General features: G+C 35.1%; 1 protein-coding gene across 4 annotated transcripts in view; it reads left to right on the top strand.

Moving 5' to 3' along the window:
• LOC132705719 (brain tumor protein) overlaps positions 1 to 23,515 on the top strand; it is a 109,991-nt gene that overhangs the window by 73,340 nt on the left and 13,136 nt on the right. The window contains exon 1 of one of the 4 annotated variants that reach the window (XM_060676526.1): positions 11,429 to 11,542. The exons of the other annotated variants lie outside the window; for them this stretch is intronic. The gene's annotated coding sequence lies outside the window, so the exon portion shown is untranslated. Of the gene's footprint in view, positions 1 to 11,428; positions 11,543 to 23,515 lie in introns of those variants that run through there. 4 annotated transcript variants of the gene reach the window in all.

Genomic DNA, 23,515 nt, shown 5'->3' with positions numbered 1-23,515 from the left:
TTTTCCGTTTACTAAAAATAACGTTTAATTGCCAGCATATTTTTTCCCAGCATGTTCCCCAAAGCGTTTACGTGAAAATACCGTATATACACACACATAAACACGGATAAACCGAACCGCTATTAATAAGAAAATAAACAGGGATTAAGAAAACGGAAATTGGCACGCCTATGATCTCGGCCCATCGACACGACGGTTTGTTCAATATCCCGCTCAGACATATTAAAAGTAAATAACCAATTTTATCGTGAAACGCGTCAAATGTAAATAAGCACATTCCCGAAATATAACTTCTTTATTTTTGTTAGGTTGTCTAGGAACACCAATGGCGTGCTTGGGTGCTACTGGATTCCTCCTGCGTCGGTTTTTTTGACTCGAAGTAGCTAACGTTTCGCCAATCATCCAGTTGGCTTCTTCAGAGCTTGACAGCAACTGAACCTGCTTTTATATCGTTTGAGAGGGGCGGAGCTAAATGAGGGGCATAAACACCGTCTCGGATGACCGATTCCCAGTAGTAGAGACCTGAGTCTCGGTTAAGATTATTAGGTTATCTATAGATTTCTATAGATTCTTGGATTTCTGCCGTTGGTAGAAGAATTGATTACATGTATTTTAATTTTATCGAATCAAATGTCTTAGTCTTAACGCTCTCTCATGTTCTTTGAGACCATGCATGAAATGCTGTAAGCTCCCTCAGCTCAAATGAAATTTTGTCCTTTACGGATCGAAGATGTTGACAGATTTTGGGACAAGTGGTAAATCTGGTTTTGACATTATATCTCTTTAGAACTTTTGATATGTTGTCAGCGATGTTTTGAATATAAGGACAACCGTAGCGAGTGTGGGATTGTTTTCGGTTTCATTGCTATTGGAGGGTTGTGGTGAAGTGTATTTTGTGATGGAACGTTTGTGGAAATTATTAGAGAGAACAGCAGAGGTAATTCTGGGTTCAATGACTCGGACTGAGATAGTTTTACGACTCTGTAAACAAGAGAATTGATAACCGATGATTTTGGGGCCGGATGATGATGTGACAATGCGTTAAGGTATCGGTCTGTGTGCGTAGGTTTCCTGTAAACACAATGATCGAATGTTAGGTCTGATTTTCTATTGATAAGAATATCTAAGAATGTATAGAAGTATAGACTTTAAATGTTTAAAAAAATCTACTAGGGATTCCTGACCATGAGGCCAAATAACAAAAGTATCATCGACGTAGCGTTTCCATAATTTTGGTTTTAGATGGAAGGTGTCGACAGCTTTCTATAATATAATCACGCGTGGAGATTTTTTTGACCCAAGGGCCTCTGTTAACCCCAATCAACCTGGGAATTATAAAATTCGTATTACCAGGTGATGTTTTGATTTAGACAAACAAGTTACCGCATTGTAATAAATGCCATTTTTCTTTTAAAAATAACCGCCATAAACATTTCCAGCCTTTAGAGGTAGCCGAAACACACATAGAAATAATGTAGTTGAACTTTAATGGTCTATTAAAAAATTGGGAAAATCTGACTAGTACTAGCAATTGGCAATAACCATACATTCTGAGGTATAAGATATACGCATTTGAATAATAATTTAATGCGGTGTTTGTTTACACTTTACAGCAGCACTAAAATTAAAAATAAACCTCCGAAAAGTGAAATTAGCAAAAATGTTTGTCCCGTTTCCATCTTGTTTGTAAAATTATCTAGGGATTTTAATTTTTTGACAAAACTTTTATTTTTTGTTTTATTTTTAACTAGGTATATATTATTGACGGCTGTTTAATAAACATTGCGTGATTATTAAGCAATCTTAAGCGGAGTTGGTTTTAAAATTTGGAGGTAATTGTAAACCAGTGCGTGAGGCACGAGAGATCTTTACTGGACGATCTCTAGATAAACAAGTTCACCATTCAACTCAACAATAGGATTTCAGCTCATTCTAAACGACTTTAAACTTTAAATAATAAGGAAAGTCAACTGAAAGTGCGTTAGACGGTTGTTGAAAACCCCAGAAGGTGCGACCAAACTGCTCAATTGCTGAAACAAAAAAAAATAAAAAAATTTTTATTTTAATAGACCTCGTGTTGATATCAAGGCATAATTTTTTATTGTACAACTTTCTAAGCTCAATCTTTTGAAATCAGGGTTCCCTTGTTTCACCATTTTTCATTTACCGGTAATATTTAACCCACGACCATTTTCAAAAAACGGAAAACGCGATCGGCAATCATCTTTTATAGGCTCGTGCGCCCCGCAGGTTGTTCCCAGGGAGCCGAAATTCGGCGCCCTCGCTGGAACCGTTCGGAAGTTATTCGTGTTTTTCTGTAGAGTTACAGAGAACAGACTCGGGAGAACGGAGAACAGACAAAAGATAGAAACGTTGTTTTTCCAGCGCTGATTGTGTACGAACTGCGCACCGTTACGGACCACCCTCACGTCACAATCTGGAGAATTTATGCGGGGTCCTATAGGGGATCCCTGGGGTACACCCATCTCGAATTAATGACAATGATAATGGTTTTTGTCGGTGCCTACGGGGCGGGTATACGAGCAAGATTTTTTTAACTCCTTTGTCGCCCCTGACTTGAGCATTTATTTGTTACCGGTCTGTGGGACGAAACGTGTAAAAGGGTGCGTTTTCGGGGTGGTTGATTAACCCCCAGACTCTGGCAGTTGTACAATCAGAACTGAAATCAGTAACTTCAATCGGTAACTATTATTGAGCTGCGCCTAAACTACTACAGTCCTTTTTTTTTCTTTCTTGTCTTAACTCTAACTAAGTCATAAAACCAATTAAATTTTTCTATTTATCACAAAGTTCTCACATACGGGCGTAATACTGCACAATTGCTCAGGCCACTTCCTACAGAAGGTGTTGAGAAAGAATTAAATATTGGAAAACAAAGAGCTTTCAGTAATAATCACTCTTTGATTGTGAACAAACTGTCGTACACCGATAAATTATGAAAATCTAGGCATCGTTCACACAGGAGTACAGCAAGCAGGAAATTTGGACATACAGATAGAACAAAAAATATTTTACAGTTTCAATTTGATTATATTTGGGGTCTAAAAATGTATATTTATATAGAGGTTTTTTATAACCTGCCATGGCTAACAAGAACGAACTATTTTCTTTCCAAACTTAAATGTCTTATTATCAAAAATAGCCATAGGGTTTATATGGTTTTTGCTGAGTTTAATTAAAATTATTAATGTTAGAATTAATTATTTTATACAAGAAAAGAGCATATGAAAGACTTTTCTTCCCTGTATTAAAGATAATAGTTACTATAATTTGATTTCAATGATGCAAATTTTATTTTGAAATTTAGCCCGCCCAAAACAAATGGAGTGAACAAATAATTGATTTGATGTTTTAAATCGAAGTCGAATATGATTTAGTATTTTTAAGCTTTTCTAAAAGCTTCCGAAAACATCCCATATATCAAAAACCGTTGAAAAATGAACACACTAATAAACAATAACCTCAATAATTTGATATTGTCGTATTTCTCGAGTTCAGGTTGGCATGGTTATATTCGTCGACATTCGAGACCGACTGTGACGTCGGATATCCTGCAACTTTAAACCCGATCGGCGTTTTTTTCCCTTTGGTTTCGAACAGGAAATTGCGAACATTATACATTTTCCTTTATCAAAATATCGGTTACAAAGTCGGCAAAAAAGATCGCCCACAGAAAGTCTTAAAGCTGGGAATGGAATTGAGGAAGTGTACTGGCAGATAAAAAAATGCAACCGATGCAGGATAGAAAAAAACTACGATGGAACAATGGTATAGAGCAACAGGTTTACGTGCCTCATGGGCTGTTCGGAAAGGGCTAAATTTTAGCCCGCTTGCTCAAACCGCTCGGAAGTTATTCGCGTTTTTATTGAGAGAACAGAGAACAGACGCGGCAGAACAGAGAACAGACTAAAAACGCAACACATTTTTTTTTAATCTACGCTCTATGGTTTAAATGTGAATATAGGCATCTGTTTGTCCGCCAAATCGCGTCAGCTGCAAGTTTGAAACACATATTACATTTTTTAAAACTTTTCGCTAGAAGCACCTTTGTTACTTTCGTTGTTCAGTTTTTATGCGCACCCTGTATGTTTTCGCAAAATCACTTTCGAACTTTTCCAAAGTTCACAAGAACAAAAAAATATGTTCAGATTTTCACAGTTTTTATTGATTTATGACAGCTGTTTCGGCAACACCGTGCATTTATCAAATACAAAATATGACAATATCACAAACAACCACTTAGTAGCTTTCACTGAAAGCTAAAGATAAGGCTTCCTAAAATAATATAGTATTTACAAAAACAGATAAAGGAAAGACAGGCAGTGCCATATAATATATTACAAAAACCAAACAGTTTCTTAAAGCAGACATATACCAAGTATACAATGTGATCCCACCGAGTTATACCAAAAACAAATCAAAACCGTAAATACCGTAATACCTCCAAAGTTATATTCCTTAATTAAATTTCACAAACACCAGCCGGCTCATAAATCATCGGTTATCAACTCTCTTGTTTACCAACCCAAAATTAAAACACCTTACCTCTGCTCTTCTCTCTGATAATTTCCACATTAAAGATATTAACCGTTCCATCACAAAAATTCACCTCACCACAACCTTCCAAGAGCAATGAGCCCGAAAGCAATCCCACACTTGCCACTGTAGTCCTTCCTTACATTCAAAACATAACTGACCACATATCAAAAGTTCTAAAGAAATATAACGTCAAAACCAGATTTGAGATGCCAGGAGTTTACAGCATTCTCGGAAGTTTTGTAAAAAGTATTACAGTAGCCTACGGAAGTTTCTTTGAAAAATTTACTCAATATAGCACCTTCCACAGAAAATTGTGAAAAAGAATTAAATATTAGAAAACAAATAGCTTTTAACAATGGTTAGATGATAGATAAGACTGAAAAACATTGGGGAGAACCTAGCAAGAAAATTTGATCTTAATATTGCTAAGTATTGATAAAACTAAATTAAGAAAAACTCAAAAATCCGACCCAAAATTTATATCGGACAAACATAATATTTAAGTAACGCATTAAAGAACATAAAAGGGCGTATAAAAATAAAAGCTCGGATTCTAACTATGCCACTGATTTAAATTTAAAAATGCACAAGTTTGACGATAATTTTTATATATCAAAAAGCAAAAAACTAAATTTGTTGGAGATGGAGATTAACAAAATATTGTGATATTTAGCGATCGGTGCTTTTAGAACGGTGTCGTTCATGTTTCAACTTGTTTTTCGAGTAACCCCGTTTATGAGTTGCCGATAGAACGTAAACATCGTTGCGATTCATCGGTCTGTGACTTCCTCGAATAAAGGGGGGTCTTGTTTGTTGACCATATCAATCGTATAAACAACTTCCACCGGACTGCGTATTTTTAAATTTTTAAAATAAACCGCGAGACGATACGCGACGTTGCCGTTCCCTTTTTCCCTGTCAATATCAATTAATTAATAATAATAATAATTTTGTTCGCCACACGTTACTTTATCTTATTTATGCCCCTTACTAGCAGTTGATATGTCAAAGCGTTTCTGAGCTACAGAGTGAATCTTAAAAATGTGCGATTCTAAAAACCCTCTATAATTTTTTTATTTATAATGATTGAGATTTTTGATTAAAAACATTTTTTGAAGATTTTTCTAGGGCAAGTCTACCTGTTTCACCGATTTTAGTACCCGAGATATCACACAAAGTTATATTTCGTTAAATGGGATACCCCCAATTTTTCTAAAAAATCAGTTTTCTAATAAACGAACGATGTAGCATACACCACTTTTATTAAATAGTTTAAAATATATTTGCAATTTTCGATATTTACCATAGTAGGCGCTGTGCGCGCCCAAATGTGTAGATAAAGTTTTGTTTTATTTTTCATACAAAATTAAGTTGGCTACGACACGAGGGAACAAAGCAACCTTGCACTTGAACTTCTAGTTTCAATAATTACCAACCCTAAATTAATAAACGGTGGTAAAATTATTAAAAGCAATTTTTTTATTTAAAATTTTTATTAAGTACTTTCAATATAACATTATATCATGTCGTACTTTTCCAAGTTTTCAAACATTTTTATACCTTAACGAAGACGCCACTTTTGACACTCGGGCTTGTGTATTATGGCAATTGTTTTTATCTGCTCATAGCTACCTAGATAGATACCGTAAAACTGCATAGGTCAGACTTAAGCACAGCCTACTATGGTAATTATTAAAAATTGCAGATATCTTTTTAATTACTTAATAAAAATAGGTGTACGGCACATCGTTTGACAGGAAATTAAAAAAAAGGGGTATTCATATCTGATAGTTTGTATGCCCGTCTATTAATAAATAATATCGAACCTCTTATTCGGGATTACCATTCGTGAAATGGAACATCCAAATTAATTTGGCCACGATATGGCGCTCCTTGTGTGAGCTGACACCATCTGGCCGGCAAAGAGTCCGGATTTAAACCCGCTAGACTTCTTCTTGTGGGGCACTTTAAAACAGACAGTACACAAAAATAAGCCGGTGGAAGTTTTTACGTTGCAATAACAAATTCTAGACGCGATTAGATAGACTACTCGCATCAATCAAAATGGCAGACTAATAGATAGATAGATACATAGATATTTCGCTTTTCGATACTAGACATAACACTTAAATGGGTGTCTTAAGCACGTCACATCACATCAAAATACAGTGTTTAAAGAATACACTTAAAAGTTACATTTAAAAAAAAATCATCTACTGAGTATCAGTTAGAAAGATCTTAATTCTTTTCTTTAAACACAGCAAAACTATCAGTTTCTTCGAAGCATTTATAGGAATTTAAAACTCCGTTATATATTTTCAAGCCAAAATGCCTTGGGTTTTGTTGCCCGATATGCAGTCTAGAGAATGGAACGTCCAAGCCATCTCTTTGCCGTGTGTCATGTTCGTGCAAGTCACATCTCCTATTCCATCTTGTCGTGTTACTTTTGACGTAAATTAAAACGGAAGCGTCATGATCCGAAGTTCGCTAAATAAATCCCTGCATGAATGTTTACTAGTTACACGCATCATGTAACGAATAGCACGTCTTTGTGCTAAGAAAATCCAGTGTGCACCAGTGGCTAGATCCCTATCACTGATTGGAACAGCCCATAGTACACCACCTTTAAAGTTAAATATGAACGGGAGCCTAATTTGGGCCTAATGTTGTCGATGTGATGATTCCATGTAAGTTTGTTGTCAATGTGCAGACCGAGGAACTTAGTAGCCTCCACGTTTTCTATAGAACGTCCCTCTAATTGGAGGAGAATGCTGGAATCAACGCTAGTATTTTTTGTGTCTATGTCCATAGCAATTGACTTAGATTTATTAAATTGTAGTTCGTCCGTTCATCCGTTCATTCACCCTCACGACCCTTGGTTCTGCTGACCCTTTTAGATTCGTTCTGCTTTTATGTGCAACTAAAATGCTTGTGTTATCTGCATACAGTACAAACAATGCGTCTGTATTATCCTGAGGATCGTTAATAAAACAATTAAATATAGGCAGATAGGCAGGATCCTTGCTGGGTACCTCTGCCTACATATTGAGGGCTCATTATTTATATATATATATATATATATATATATATATATATATATATATATATATATATATATAATATATATATATATCGTCGGATCCGTCTCTTAAATTGAATTTTGTTTGCCAAAAAGTATTGTTTTCTAAAATGCTACGCGGAGAAATGTTTAAAAAGTTTCTTCTCGTGTCTGAGAATGTATCGCTGTTTCGAACCTAAAACTTGCACGCTCTGCTGGCGTCTCGAGTAAATATGAAACAGGTTCAGGTATCCCGTCGATCGTGATGTTGCGGAATTCGCGCCTTTCTTCGGGGTCTTTGGAAAACCTACGGGATTACGAAGCCCTCGTCCTTTGTTGACCTGTAACGATCGGAACGCGCTTATTCATTCCGAGAACTAATCTACCTGTCCGATAGCCCTTTACACACAAACGTCAGCAAATCCAACCGCTACAGGTAGATCTCGAAAAGTACGTTTTTCGGTTTGCTCGGAGTTGTATCGAACTATTTAAATACAATACAAATACAAGCGTCGTTAAAGCCTAACTTTTTAAAGAACTTTATTTTTTAAGAGTATATAATAATAGATCGGATATTTGTGATAAATACTGAATAATTTGAAACGCATTACCATAAAGTTGTTTTGAAAATTCTGTTTTTTCCGTTACATCTAAGCAGTTATTACTATACAAGAGACTTCCCTGAATTTCGAAAAAAACAAGATTAAAATATATATTTTTTAAATAATGATGTCTTATTAATAATAATAATCATAGGAAATCACAAAATGTCACAAAAAAGAGATACTTTGTCAGTGGACAGTGGATTTTTTACCAGCTATATCTAATTGAGAACTGATTACAGCTTTTTATTACGGCATGTTAATTGGTATACCGCCTTAAGTGTCGTTTAATGGCCTTAAAAGGAGAGCAAATAGATCAAGATCCGGAAACCCTGTTATAATATGATAAATATTTATGAAGGTCTTACAGAATGCAAGAAGAAGAAGTCATTCCAGAATTATTTGAAGATATTTCTAAAAGTTCACATTTTCACGAAATTATATATATTTACATGACAATTATTTCGACAACACCGTGTCTTTACTTTTAGTTCTTATTTATTTCGTTAAATCAATTTTCACCAAGTAAAAGCCACCTCAGTTCAATTTTTGAAGATGTTTCCTTAGTACAGGAAGATGGTTCTCCAAATCATAACTATGGACTTTAAAGACCATTTTTAGATGATTACTTCACCCAATAATTGATAGGTACCAACGGACTACGATCTCCGGATCTTTTTTAAATTTCTTAATTTTTTTTATGGGGATATATGCAAAATGAAGTATACAAAAGACGATACCAGTCCGTAACTTCGAAGGGCAGTTGATCTAACTTTCGAAACTTTTTGCGAAAGAGACTGATATTTATTTTAAAAGAATTTAAAACAATAAGGGACATGTGCGAGTTTTGCATTCTAGAAAATGGTTTCCAATTTGAACAACAGTTTCAGGTATAATATTCTGTTAGATATAATGTTATTTCGTAATAATAATTGTTTACTTGGGTATTGTTTCTAACAGTTTATTCGCTGGGGCACATACAAATGCAATTTATTTTCGAAATAATCAATAACGTTATGTTCTAAAATAAAAATGCAATCCAATGATACATAATCGAGTCAAGTGAAGATTGAAGTTTCCTAGAAAACGTTTTAAGTCCTTTGTAGAAAAATAATGTAAAGTTGGGAATATCTGTACACTCATTCACATCTCGTGCTACGCAAAATCGAACCTCGAAATTGGGATACAGTTAGATTTTTCTATATTAAATTGCGTGATTTAACTAGACTGGTAGATGTATTGAAATGTAGTCTTGAATGATTTTGGCGAAACTTACAAAAGTAGACGTTTGCTGGTAGATGTGCCTCCCAATTATTCTTGAAAAAATTGGAAGTATACTGATAGGTCTGAGATCTTTTGGCTCACTGGGATTTCATATTTTGATAACTGGTTTTATAATGGCCTTTTTCCAAAGAGTGAAAAAAAAAATTATCCCGTCATCGTGCATGTCAAACGGCACAAAAAGCGTGCGTCTGTTTTCGTCGCCATAACTGTCACGGTCGATCATCTCCGCGGCGGAAACAGAAGCAGTTAACCCGCGACATAAACATCATTTTGAATTTACAAGACGAGACGCGTATTTTTGGTGCATGTTTATTTTCTTAGAAAAGTTCTCGAAACACTCGGCCCCAGAGAAAGGAAGCCCTGTCCGTAAACAAGTTTCGGCGGGGTTCTAGATTCAGGTAGGTCGGACGCGGCCATCTTGGCCGTAATGAATCCCAGACGTTTCTCCATTGTCCCGTAACGAAAGCGATATAAGCACACTCGCACGAATCACTTGAACCATTGAAACAGGTTGCGAAAAAAAATGTGTACGAATTTTTATACTCAATAGAGGACTTATTAAACGAGATTGTTTTGAAAAATCGTCAAGTCGCTCTGCAAAGTTTGATAAATGTACAAATAATTATATTTTTTGGAATATCTCGCGCACCCTGTATGATAGACGAAACCTGAAATCCCCTCGATACAATTTACGTTACTGTTTATACCAAATTATCCCTTTTTTTATGGTTTTTCATTAAGGGCTAATAATTTACCCACGAAAACGGCAATTCTCATGTTTTACCCATAATCGACACAGCCTGTACATAATTGAAAAAATGTTTAAAATAAAATTCATAGCCCCGGATCAACTCAAAGAACCGAGAACTGGTGAGACGCTGCCGACATTCGTTACTTATTAACCATTAAGAGAAATGCCAATCGAGGGGAAGGACAATTTTCGTTCTAGGGTAATTGAAAGCACAGAGCGGCAACGTTGTAACGGGCGCGAAAAAACAAGTGCGACTAGATAAGATTTGGCGCGAAAGATCGTCTAGCTGCTCGCCTAATTGTTCTATTACCCTGTGAGAAACCATTAAACGCTAGACGGGGATGTTTGAAGGGCCTTCGGATAGTCATTTTGTTTTCGGTATGGGGTGGGAGCGGTAATGGACAGGACCGGACTTGCGACTTTTAGAAATATGTCACAAGGGAATAGGGAACCTGCAAATCGCAACACTTATTGCACGAGAAATAATTAAGGTTCCAAAACTCTTAGCTAATTTGCATCGTTATGTTTTGTAAAGTTTAAATTAATGGCTTTTTCTGTCTGGCTGGTATTTTCAAATGCCAGCCAGCTAATAACAGAAGATTTTCAGTTTAATAATACATTTAAAAGTATATGTACGTATAATGTATTCCATTTGCTTGAAAAATACTGTAAAATAGATTCTGCGTATATATTTTCGACTTAAAAAAAACAATTATAGCCGGAAATACATTTATTTGCCTTTGGAATCAGCGTGGGTTACGCTGACTAAAATAAAAAAGAAACAGAGAAACCATCACGGTCAGAGTGTAAGAAGTATAATACTCTTGTTGTTAAAAAGAAGAAGACGGTATCCTTTGTCTTTTTGTCGCGCCGAGTCCGGCCCTGTCGGGACAGACCCTCGCGCGTCCACGTTCATGGGGTGCCCGTGGAAAATATTCGGCTCTGCTAACGTTTCTCGCCGCGGGGGCGAGAGAGGGGGGAGACGGACCCTTTCCGTTGTGCCGGGGGTCCGACGTCGCTTCTTACTTCATTTAACATCTGCCCGCGGTACGAGGCGGGAGAGCACGGCGAAAAAACGCGTTTTGGTTAGTCTGCGGACGGCGTGCGACGCGTGCAGCAGTAAACCCGCGTAGCCATCAATCGTCGGCGGGTGTTTCCGTTGTGATATTTGCGAGAGATAGCGCGCCCGTCCGCTTGGATGTAAGCAAACGGTGTTTTGGTTTTGATACGTCACGTAGCGGTGTGCCTTGTTTCGCCGTTAAAAAGGATTATCTCGGACGGACGAAGGTACGTTTACGTTTACTACTGCGCTGCGTTTTTTACCGACATGTCGTTGAAACGCCGGCTCGCGTAGCCTAACCTAAAACAAGACACAAAGAACTCGCGAAAATCGACAAACAGCGTCGAACAAAGACGAAGCTGCGGTAAAAGAAGCCGGTCGAACGAAATCAAGGCCGTTGAGGTGTCCGTGGCGGTTTTTTTTCTCTCGCCAAAAGTGAAAAACATCGCGCGGAGGTGAACGGACACCTGGTCCCAAAAATAACCGTTGGTGAATTGCGGGAACGAAGTTTCGGGCGGTTATCTCGGAAAAGCGGCGATCGGTCGTGATTGTTTGGGTTTTCGGAAGCAGCGGGTAAAGTTTGGCCCGGAAATTTCGTGAAAACCGTCTGTGTTTCATCGTTTATTTAAAAAAAAATTAATGCGACGGTGTTTTCGTAAAAAAGTGTGCGCGGGTAGCGCCGCCTGCCGGTGATCGCGAAACTGCGCAAGTTTTGCCTCCATATTTTTAAGATTGCTAACGTAAAAGTAACATAAGCAAACACTGGTTTATTTGACGAGTCCGAATCGAAGCATTTTGTTGTTCCGTTTCGAAAAACTGAGAAAGCTCCGAAACGGCTTAAAGGCGGCGGTTTCGAGTGAGACGTTGCGACCCGACCACCAGATGGCGCTATTCCGACGTAACGGCAAAACAATAATTTTCCGAAACAAAATCGAATGGAAGGCTGTGACGAATTTTTTTACGTCTTTTGGAGCGCACCCCCCCCCCCCCCCCAACCAAACTTTCTTTCGTAAAAAGCATCCAACATCTATCGGGACGCCGAGAATATAGTTTTCAAGTTTTTAAAGCGACACCGAAAGACCAAAATGGCGGATGGAAGCGTCACCGGGGACAAAGGCCTTTGAGGCAGGTTTGATGGGGACATTATTTTTAAAAAATAATTCAACGACGTTTTAAAAGTAGTTTATTAATATTACATCCCTTGTTCGGCTACTTCAAGAATGTTGTAGAAGTACCTTTACCAAGAATACAAAAAGTCTCAGGAACCATATAAGCAGGCACTCGCGCCATGTCATTTTATAGCCTATATGTGGAATCCTCAAAAGTAAAAATATGAGTTAGCATCCGAAGTAAAGAATCTGACTTTAGAAACAATTAATAATTTGTAAGAATGAGCTACACAGTTTCTGTGTGCAACTGCTTTCTCAGCGTCAGTAGAACAGATGGGGATAGAAAAACGGAGAAAATTGGTATTTTTGTTCAAACTATACAAGGAAAATGCTATTTGTCTTATTTTTTTAAAGAGTTGTGTTTTACTTTTTATTTGGGCTAATATTTTTACGTTGTGCTTTTTATTACATTTCTACATAGTATCATTATAAAGTATCAGTCAGAATCAGAATAAACATGTGTTGGGATGGGTCTTGCAAAGGTCTGCGCCAAAGGTACTGTAAAATACTTAAAACATTAAATACACACTATACTGTTTACATTTCGATGTTTAAGAAAACTTGAGAAATAGCGTTTGTTTATTTAATATCCCCTGTTTCAACAGGCAAAAGTATAAGTAGTTTCGGTTAGTTAGACAAATTGAACGTTACAACCTGGCAATGGAAAAAGTTCTCCTGGATTTTTTTTTAATCTCGTCGCTCTTACGTGTTCTTTTAAATCGAATTAAATGTGCGTGAAACTGCAGCAGCCGCTTTCGTTTCTTACGTAATTTCTATACTGTCTCGATTCTTTTACTTTCCACCTCGCGAGACGAACAAATTAATTGATTTCTAGGTCAAGTTCAGTACGGTTAGGTATTACCTACGAGCGTCCGGCCTGGATTCTTTGTTGTTTTTTTTTTGCCGGGAGTGTGCTAAAAAAAAATAATTAGTGCTGTTTTTAGCATCTTATCGAACTTTTTCAGTTGAACTCTGGAAAGCGCTTTTTGTTGACAAGCCGAAAGAATTAAAATTAAACAAAAAAAAGAAGAAAAATTATCAAAATCGAACCGTAACACTCGACGTGCATTCTTTAAGTGGAACACACTGTATATATGGAAACGAAAGGAGAAAAAAAAGTAAAATTTCTGGATTTTCGTATTTTTTGAAAATGGCGCATTTCGATATAGATTCATTAGTTTTTTTTATCCTAAAAGCCATTTTTTAAAATTTAAAATTAAAATTCAAAATCCGTGAAATCTTAGACGGTCGTATTGTTAAGATTTATTTTTTTTTCTTAAATTTTTACACAATTTTGTAGTAAATAATTTTACCACTTGTTAATTAAGAGAGTGCGTAATTAAAATTAATATATGATGGAAGATACGGAAGAAGCCGGAAAATCCGATCGGAAAACTTCCCGTCCGGAAGCTATAAATCGCGGAAAGCGTATGGGCAGCTGTTGAATCGATTCCGTATTAGAATTTAGTGCCTGGATGTCGGATTTATCGCGTATAAGGGCGGGGATTTTGCCGCTTTTAATCCGGTTTTACGAGCGACACGGCGCAGAACCCCAAAATAAATAAATTTTGGGAAAATTGTAAACAACGCGAGGCCTGAACAAAATCGCAGTTTTACCATCAATAACGCGCGTGTTTCGATCACCGAAAAAACCGAAACTTTTGAAATAACTCCAGCTTTAATTTCAGACATTTTGTTAGTCCTATGGGCTTAAAACATCGCAATAGGAGGAGTTGAATTAAAATAAAAACTATTTTTACAATGTCCCGTCATTTCTAAATAAATTTCTCGATATATTAAAATCCCAGAATCTGGAACCAAACCTTCTCAACTTAATTGAATAATGCTTGCTTGGAACATATTTTTCTTGTATGTAGATACAGGGCAGTCTTATATTTTTTAAAATATGGGCTATAGTGTTCATTGTGCTTAGCCCCAGCTTATAATTCTTAAAGCCCCTTTCGGAATCCTGAATATTTGAACAGCATTGACAGAGTTTCCCCATAATATTGTGTCATATGATATGTGGGAATGAAATAATGCACGATACCCTGTCATTAGGGCATTTTGGTCTAGGCTCTCCCTACTTTTTCTAAGGACGAATAAGCTGGAAGATAGTTTTCGCTTTAGAGAAAAAATATGACCTTTCCCATCAAGTCTACTATCAAGTGATCTATCAAGTAATTTAGCCGACTGCCGTTCGCCGTTGTTGTATTTATCTTAATATAGCTTCCGGCGCACTATCATCAGCCGTTCCATGCATAAAATGCATATCTGCCAACTCCTCGTTACTTTCCAAAAATCGAATTTTTCTACGGTCGTATAAAAATTATGGGAAGTATTTAAAAAAAAATAAAAATCACGTGTGCAAGGGTCTACAAAAAAGACAATTTTTCAAAAACCGTTTACAAGTCCGAAAAGAGTCTTGAACCAGAAGACGCAGGATACGATCCATAAGCTTTTATTCTTGACAATTTTTCAAAAATTCAAAAAAAATTGAAAAATGGATCCTCCTATTATTGAAAATTGGCAATAATTTCAAATCTGTGTTTTGGATGTCAGTTTCTTTTACATGAAGATATAGCCCATATAGATAGCTAACACTTTTGTATTTAAGCTTTTTAAGTATTGTACAGGGCGTTCGCGCAGCTACCGACTTCAGACTTGGGATAGAAGTAGAAGTCTGGACCCGTATTTAGGATCTTTAATTTTTTTTTTTTTTTTGATTTTTTTTGTTATTTTGGCATCCAGAAAAACAACTTTTCCTCCAAAACCATTCATCCTATAGGAAAAATTTTACAACGGCAATACGTGGGAGACCCGGCGCTATAACTGCATGCATTTTTTCGATTATATACAAGGTGTTTTAGATATCGACATAAATCTGAAATACCCTGAAAATTGTTCTTTTGGAGAATAAATTATTAACCGTATATCAAAATTCGTACAAAAAATAGCTAATCCGTTCAAACAGTGTTATAAGCCGTATCAAGGGCTACAATTTTTGTTTTTACGGTTTTCGTCTGTCCCGTACTCTGTTCGAGATATTTGACAAAATCCAAATGAAAATCAATTTACCCACTACCGCGTACTGCATGGTTTCAGAAAACAAGAAGTTTTTTGAAAACCATTTACTCCATTGGAAAAATTCGGATACCAGGAAACTAAGGAGATCCAGGGCTATAGCCTCTATTTCGAACATTGTTGGAATTATATGCAGATCGTTTGCCGGCCAAAAATTCTAATAGATCCCAGAAATTTCCGCTTTTGTGGGTGAATTATTGGCGATAAATTGAAAACTTGTAAAGATGTGATAGTTTTATATGAACAGTATCGTAAACTGTGTCGGTTTCGTCTATTATACAGAGGACGCGAGATATTTAAAAAATGTAATTTTAAATTGCAATTGCCAGTACAGTACAGTTTAATATTTACCGAAGTTTGCCGTAACTTTGAAGTTCGACGAGATGTAAAGGACACTTTATACAGGGTGTATTCACAATCAATAACAATGCTCGGACATTTTAAACACCACAATATTTTGAAACAATTTGAAACGTGCGGGAAACTTCTTATGAACTGGTTGATTTATAAATTCGCAGCCCTGATGTTGTATACTTATGGTTATATTTATTTACTTCGTTAATTTAATTATTCATTTATGCCATTCATGATAAGAATTAGAGTATTCTATCAAAATATTTTTTTACATTTTAAGTTTTAAAAAAATAATAATAATCCAAATCTAAATGTTTTTTCTTCTGTTGGAATAATTTATTAATTATAAAAATATTGCACAAAACCAAAAGATATTCTCCACCTAGTTTGGAACCTTTCCGCCCACACGTCGATTCCACAAGGAAAAAAAACCATTAAAAAGGGAGGGGGGGGCGAAGATAAGATTTAGTTAAACAGAGATCCTCCTAAATTATTCGTGAAGGTGAGCGGCGTTTTTATGGCGGCAAAGAAAAGGGGGGGGGACGTTCCGAGCCAAAAAACAATGGGGAAAGAGCGGTTAAGGTTTTTATTGCGTTCTGTCGGCCATTTTGCCTTCGGGCCGTTTGAAGAGAAGGAAGTGATGTAAAGTTCGGCCACGTTTTGACGTGTAAAACAATTGCAAATGCATTTTTTATGTACACTTTATTATTAATTTCAAATACTCTTTAATTTTTTTAAGTTGTGACAATTCCTGTATTTTATTTATGTCACAAAAGAAGACACGTACTTTTCTAAATGCCCTGTATATTTTATTTGCCCCAATAAATGAAAAAAAAAGTGCATTCAAAAAAGAGGTTGTCTTAAAGTTTGTTTTCAAAAAAAAAAACGAATGCTCGAAAAAATCTAAATCAAACGACGGTTATAAAATGAATAGTGTTTTAACCCTAGAAGAACTACATAAAAAAGTACTGATAGACTTAAACATTAGTTGTGCCAAATGGATTTTCAGTTCCAAACAATTAATAAATGTCAAGTGGTAATTGAATATCAAAGAATTTCGGAATGGAGGGTGAATTATTGAAATGTAATTGAAAAATTTCTATAGCAAAATGGGCCAATAGTGTATTTAGACGAAACGTTGTACTAATTGATGGTCGGTTGTCAAAGCAGTATATTTTTGGTCGAAGTACTGACTGTCAAATTGACAACGCGATCCACACATTCGACGGTTACAACGGGATCCGCTAAATATCAGTACAAAGGTGGTCTAACTGTGAAAAGCGAGTAATAAAAGAAGATATTTATCGAAAACGATATTAAGGATTTTAATTTAGATTTTTTATTTTGATGGAATACTCTTCCACACTATAGAAACAATTTTCAATAAGCAACACTTTAATATTTGTTTTGAACACCTCAAAAGCCATATGTCTGTACCTATCCGGTAGCATACTGTACAAGTTAATTTTTAAAGAATCTTTGTTTGATGTAACAAGTCTGGGCTTTGGAACTCTTATAAGATTTTTTGTACGTGTTTGAGACACACCTTGAAATATATTAATATGTTTGTGAATTTCTAAAAGATTATGGAGAATACAGATACAGGGCAGCGTCATTATCTTATATTTTTTAAAATATGGAGTACAGTGTTCATTGTGCTTAGCCCCAGCAAGAATTCTTGTAGCCCTTTTCTGTATCTTGAATATTTGAACAGCATTGACAGAGTTTTCTCATAATATTTTGCCATATGATATGTGGGAATGAAATAAAGCATAATACACTGTCATTAGGGCATTTTGGTCTAGGCTCTCCCTAAGTTTTCTAAGGACGAATAAGCTGGAAGATAGTTTTCGCTTAGTTTGTAAAATACCGCTAAAAGACAAGTCGACCAAAAACCAAAATTAACGAGCGAGCGAGAAAACGAACCGATTTTAAATCCAAATTTCCCAACTTAGGTCCTTATTTCAAATGAGGCAAGTTTTTGTTGCAATGGCTTTGTTAATCGACACTCTTGCCCATATTGGTTAAACAAAAAATCCCCATTGGATAACGGTAAGATGTTTTTCGAACTTTAACTATGGTCACGAGATTTCTTCAATGTCCGATACGTCTTGATACTTTCCGCTTTTTTTTCCTGTATTATTGCTTCATTGGTTTCGTCTTCATCTATTGTTACTGTAGCTACACGGAGATAGATAAATTCCTAGGACGGTCCTGGAATGCTCGGGCTGAGGTTTCGGTTAGTAATAAACAGTAGGCAAAGTTAATCACGGAGTCGGTCGAAATATACACGTCAATGTCCTCGAAAAATGTATTTATTTTAATTCTTCGGGTACAGTTACACAGTCCGGGTTGGCATTTTTTTTTATTTAAATTCTCTGTAATGTCCGTTTTCCGAGCATGTCGTCAAAAGCGGGTAAAAAGTCGGAAGTGTGGCAACGCCGTCGATGGTCCGGCAAACGTGACGTGGCCGGGGCAGCCACCTTGCCTCAGCCATTGACATTGAAATTTTTGGACGCTTGTTGCGGGCGAACGCGTGAAAATTGTTTTTCCTCCCGCGAAATTGCGGATCGCTATTTCGACGACGTGGCAATCCGAGAGAGACAATGACCCTTCGGCAACGTCGTCGTCCCCCCATCGCCACCCGGGTCGAGTCGGTATTAGTCAGTCCGTGTTCCCCTAGGGTGGAAAACGGATATTTTTCATGCGTCAGCATTTCTATAATTTATTAGAGAGGACGATGCGGCAACGTGGACGCAGATGACGTGTTTTGTTTTGACCAATTTATTTCCTTCGAATTTTACCTAACCTAGATAATACAGAATTAAAAAAAAAGTTAGTTGAAAACAAAACAAATCTTTTTTTTTTGTTATTTACTCTTATAATTTTCGCAAATAATCGTTTGCCTTTTTATATTTGCGCTTTTATATTGATTGAGTTGGTTAGTTTTGGTTAGTTAGTTAGTTAGTTTGGTTATTTATTCTTACACAATAATTCGTTTACTGTCTTTTGCGTATTTATATTTATTAAATTCTATATTGGTTCGAGGCTCACAGATAGTTGATATAATTTGATACATAGTTTATTACGAAATACAAAGTGTAACATTACTTTCGCATCTAATGTTACTTTCAAAACAAACAAATCTTTTTTTTGTTATGTATTCGTTTTTGTTATGCATTTTTGTTGTATTTATATTTAGTTATATATATAATACAAAAAAAATATATTATAAAAAAAAGTTAACCTGGAATATATAAAATTTTAAATCAAACAAATGTTGCCGTTGACATTGAAAACAAACAAAATTTTTTTTATTACTTTTTATCTTTGCATATTCACATTTAAGTTATATATTGGTTCGAGGCTCACAGATCTGTGACTATTATAAAATGCAAAGTCTAACCCATAAAATATAAAATTTAAAATAAATAAATGTTACTTTAAAGTTGCCATTAAAAACAAACACGTAATTTTTTTGTTAATTACTCTTATATGTTTTCCCTAATATATAAATAAATATATTGGTCCAAGACTCACAGATAGTTTACATAATTTGATACATAGTTTACTATAAAATATAAAGTGTAACTTTTCCTTTAACGTCTAATGTTACTTTCAAAACAAACAAAATTTTTTTTGTTTATTCGTTTTTGCTATATATTTTTATTGTTTGTTATATATTTTTCGCAACAATTCGAGTACTTTTTTATCTTTGTGCATTTATATTTAATTATATATAAAATTTTGAAACAAAAAAAATGTTTCTTTAAGGTTGACATTGAAAACAAACAAATCTTTTTTTTTATTACTTTTTATTTTTGCGTATTCGCATTTAAGGTGGTTTACAAGATTTAATACATAGTTTATTATAAAATGCAAAGTCTAACCCATAAAATATATAATTTTAAACCAAATAAATGTTACCTTAAAGTTATCATAAAAAACAAACATTTTTGCTAATAATTAGTTTACTTTTTTTTTTGGACATTCACGTTTATTAAATAATTTAATACATAATTTGTTATAAATTACAAACAAATATTTGTTGTTAATTACTCATATATTTTTTAATAATAATAATTCGTTTATTGCTTCGTTTTTGTGCATTTGCGTTTATTAAGTTTATCGCTTCGAGTCTCAATAAATTAAATTTTTTGAGATTTTTTTTTAATAGAACTTTACATTATACATCTATCGTAAAACTTCACCTATAAAAATATATAAGATCTTTGCTCTATTTGTTTTTAACGCGTGTAGACATTATAATTGAGATATTAGTTATTCTCAGATCAAATGAATAAAAACTTTCAAAAAAGTACGAATTTGCAAGTCTCAAGTAGTAGCCTTATGAAGTTGGCCAAGCAAAACCGTTGGTTTTGGTTAAAATTTCATGTTTTATGTATTCCAGTTGACAGTTGAAGGTAACAGTTCAAGTTAAAAACAATAAATTTTAAAAATTCGAGAAAAAAACACATTTTGCAAATTTTCAGTGATCAATCGTAATTTTAGCCCACAGGTTCGAATTGAACGCGAAATTTAAAAATCTCTTTATCATATACGACAATTGAAGACAAAATTTCGAATCAAAGTACAAAAAAACATCGGATTAGAAAGTTTTTTTTAAACTAGCGGTAGAATTTTTGAATTTAAAAAATAATCCAGGTAACGTTTCTACTTAATACAGGAAATTTTTGAAATGTCTATGAGATTTCAAAGAAAAGGTCGAATTGAAACAATTTTTTTCAGTTAAAATTCAAAATTTCAAATCTTTATTCAAGACGTCCGATCAATTTGGAACCCCTTTTTGGCTCCTTGGTTTTGTGGTATTGATAACTAAACGATATGGATTCATGTTGATTTTCTTAGCAAAGAAGACGTTTTGGAAATGATGCGGAACTACGAATTGAAGATTTTCCACAGATTTTTGTCGGGTTATTGTTATCACTATGTTCAATTAATTCAATAATTTCACACCCCCCACCCCCGCGGAGAGCATCGAACGCCTTGTTATTCCTGCAATTCGTTAAACCCCTTTTGTGGGGGGGGGATGGCTTCGGCGGACGAATCAGGGGAACGCAGTGACGTAGTAGCAGCGGGAATCTCCCCGTAAACGCGTCATTCGAAGAAGGGAACGAAACAAAGTTAATTCGTGTCGAAAAGAGATGTCGAAGGGGAAAACAACGCCGGGTCTAGGAAATTCGTCGAAATTTACAGCAGACCTAATAAACTATAAAAAAGAAATTAACACTAGTTATATGTCGTTATTTGTTCACGCTATAGAGGTATACAATGTAGCTAGTTGATACTATTTGATATTTTTCTACTTGTTTTGATTGCTGTTTGCTTAAAACTGCAATGTATAACTATGGGATATTTTTGGTACACAGTATATTTTTGTATTGAAGATAGAAAATGAACAGAATTTTTGTGCCCCTGGCATAATCAACTGGTTAAAAGAAAAACGGCCAAAAATTTTTGCTTTTTTGAAAATCTATTTTACACACGAAATTTTAAAATATTTTCAGATAAAAATCCGAGTTCAACCAGGATATTTTAAAATTTCAAAACGTGTGTGAAATTTTAGTTCACAAGTCAAAATTCTATGCTACATTTTCGAATTAAACACGAAACTTTAAAGTTTCTAAATAAAACACGACAGTTGAATATGACACTTTCAGTAACATTTCAGGTTAAAACTAAATTTTTAAATTTGATGTTCAAAACGAAATTTTCAGGTAAAATTTCGAGTTAAAACGTGACATTTTCAAAATTTCTGGTTGCAAATCCAGATTTCAGGTTACAATTTCTAGTTAATCGCGAAACTTTAATATGTTTATATTAAACGCGACGGTTGAAGGTAAAATGTCGAATTGAATTATCAAATTTTTAAAATTCGAGATATAACATGTAGTTTTCTGGTAACATTTCCGGTTAAAACAGAGAATTTTTAAATTTCGAGATAAAAAAACTTCAAGTTAAACGAGAAACTTCAAAATTTTTGTATAAAATAGGACAGTTGAAGGTAAAATTTTCGGTTAAATTTTTTTTTTAATTTTAAAATTTCGAGATATAACATGAAAATTTCAAGTTTTTTTAAAAGTTGAAAGACGATATTGAAGAAACTGTTTGGTATAATTCGAAATTTTAGCCTATAATTCCTATTTAAACAAGAAATTTTTAACTTTAGAGATAAAACACTATTGAAGGGAGGGACATTTCGAGTTAAAGCACGAAATGTAAAATTTCGAGATAAAATATGAAAATTTCAGGTAATGTTTCTGGTTAAAACAGAAAATTTTAAAATTTCGAGATAAATCATGAAGTTTTTGGGGTAACAATTCGATTTATATTTTATCTCGAAATAAAATACGAAATTTTCGGATAACATTTTGGCTTAAAAAAAATAAAATTTTCAGGTAAAAGTTTAAATTCAAATAGGAAATGTAAAATTTCTAGATACAATAACATGAAATTTTAATTTTTTCCATTTTAAACCATTTTAAAGCAGAAATTTTTAACTCTAGAGATAAAACACAACTATCGAAGGGACAAAACGTCGTGTTCCAACGGAAAATTCAAAATTTCCAGTAAAAACGGGACATTTTGGAAATTTCGTAATAAAAGTCGGAATTTTAGCGTGCAATTTGATGTTTGCGCATTTATCAACGCGGTTAATCTTTTCCGGGATCAAAAAAAAAAAGAACTCGTCCCCGCCACTGACCCCGGTGCCCGCTTCGGAGAGTGGAATGCACCCTGCTGAACGCTCTGTCAATTCGGAGGGGGTGAGTGTGCGAGACGAGTCTGGCGCGATCGATGCGTCCCATGGTGAGGGGGGCGGGAAGGGGGAGACGAACATCGTTGCCCGGGCAACGCCGAACGAGGGTTGCAACCCTTAGTTGAATTATTGCTGCAACAAACGTAATGCGACGCGCGCCGCGACGGCGACGCGCGTTTTGTTTTGGATCGCGGTCCGAGGCCAGACGTCTAGCTTCTTTTTTTTTTTCGTTTTTGTTTTTCGACGGCCCGAAGGAAGGAAGCGCCCCGAGACAATTCCATTCGGAGACGATTCTATGAAGATTTCGCAGATTTGCGATCCATTTTCCGCGTTTCGGCAATTTTGAATAGTAATTTTTGAACAAACCGAAAGAAAACTCCCGGTCTTCTACACCAACTCGTATAAGCAATTGCATATTCGGTCACTACGAGCCGGACAAGCACCAAAGTACGAAATAGTTCAATATCGAACTTTAACTCATAAACACATATACAATATAGAATATTTTACAATTTAACTTACAATTTTAATTTAATTTTACGTCTTTTTTTCCATCCAGTCATATGCAAGGGAATTCTAAATTTCTCAGGTCTGTCCACGTTCTCTTCGTTAAATATCTGTATGTATTTTGTATTTGTATGAGTTAACCCTGTTTGTCTTCATTTTTGTAAGAGTTAACTCTGTCTTCAAGTTCTCTTCATTAAATATCTGAAAGTTAAAACCTTGCCTCAATTTGTAGCGGTTAACTCTGTCTTCATTTTTGTAAGAGTTAATTCTGTCTTTACGTTTGTAAATCTGTCCACGGTCCCTTCATT

This window comes from Cylas formicarius, unplaced genomic scaffold (assembly GCF_029955315.1).
Source record: "Cylas formicarius isolate icCylForm1 unplaced genomic scaffold, icCylForm1.1 PGA_scaffold_7__23_contigs__length_41026272, whole genome shotgun sequence".
Classification (NCBI taxonomy): domain Eukaryota; kingdom Metazoa; phylum Arthropoda; class Insecta; order Coleoptera; family Brentidae; genus Cylas; species Cylas formicarius.
The sequence above is the reverse complement of the archived record's forward strand: the minus strand, read 5'-3'. Positions and strand labels throughout refer to the sequence as shown.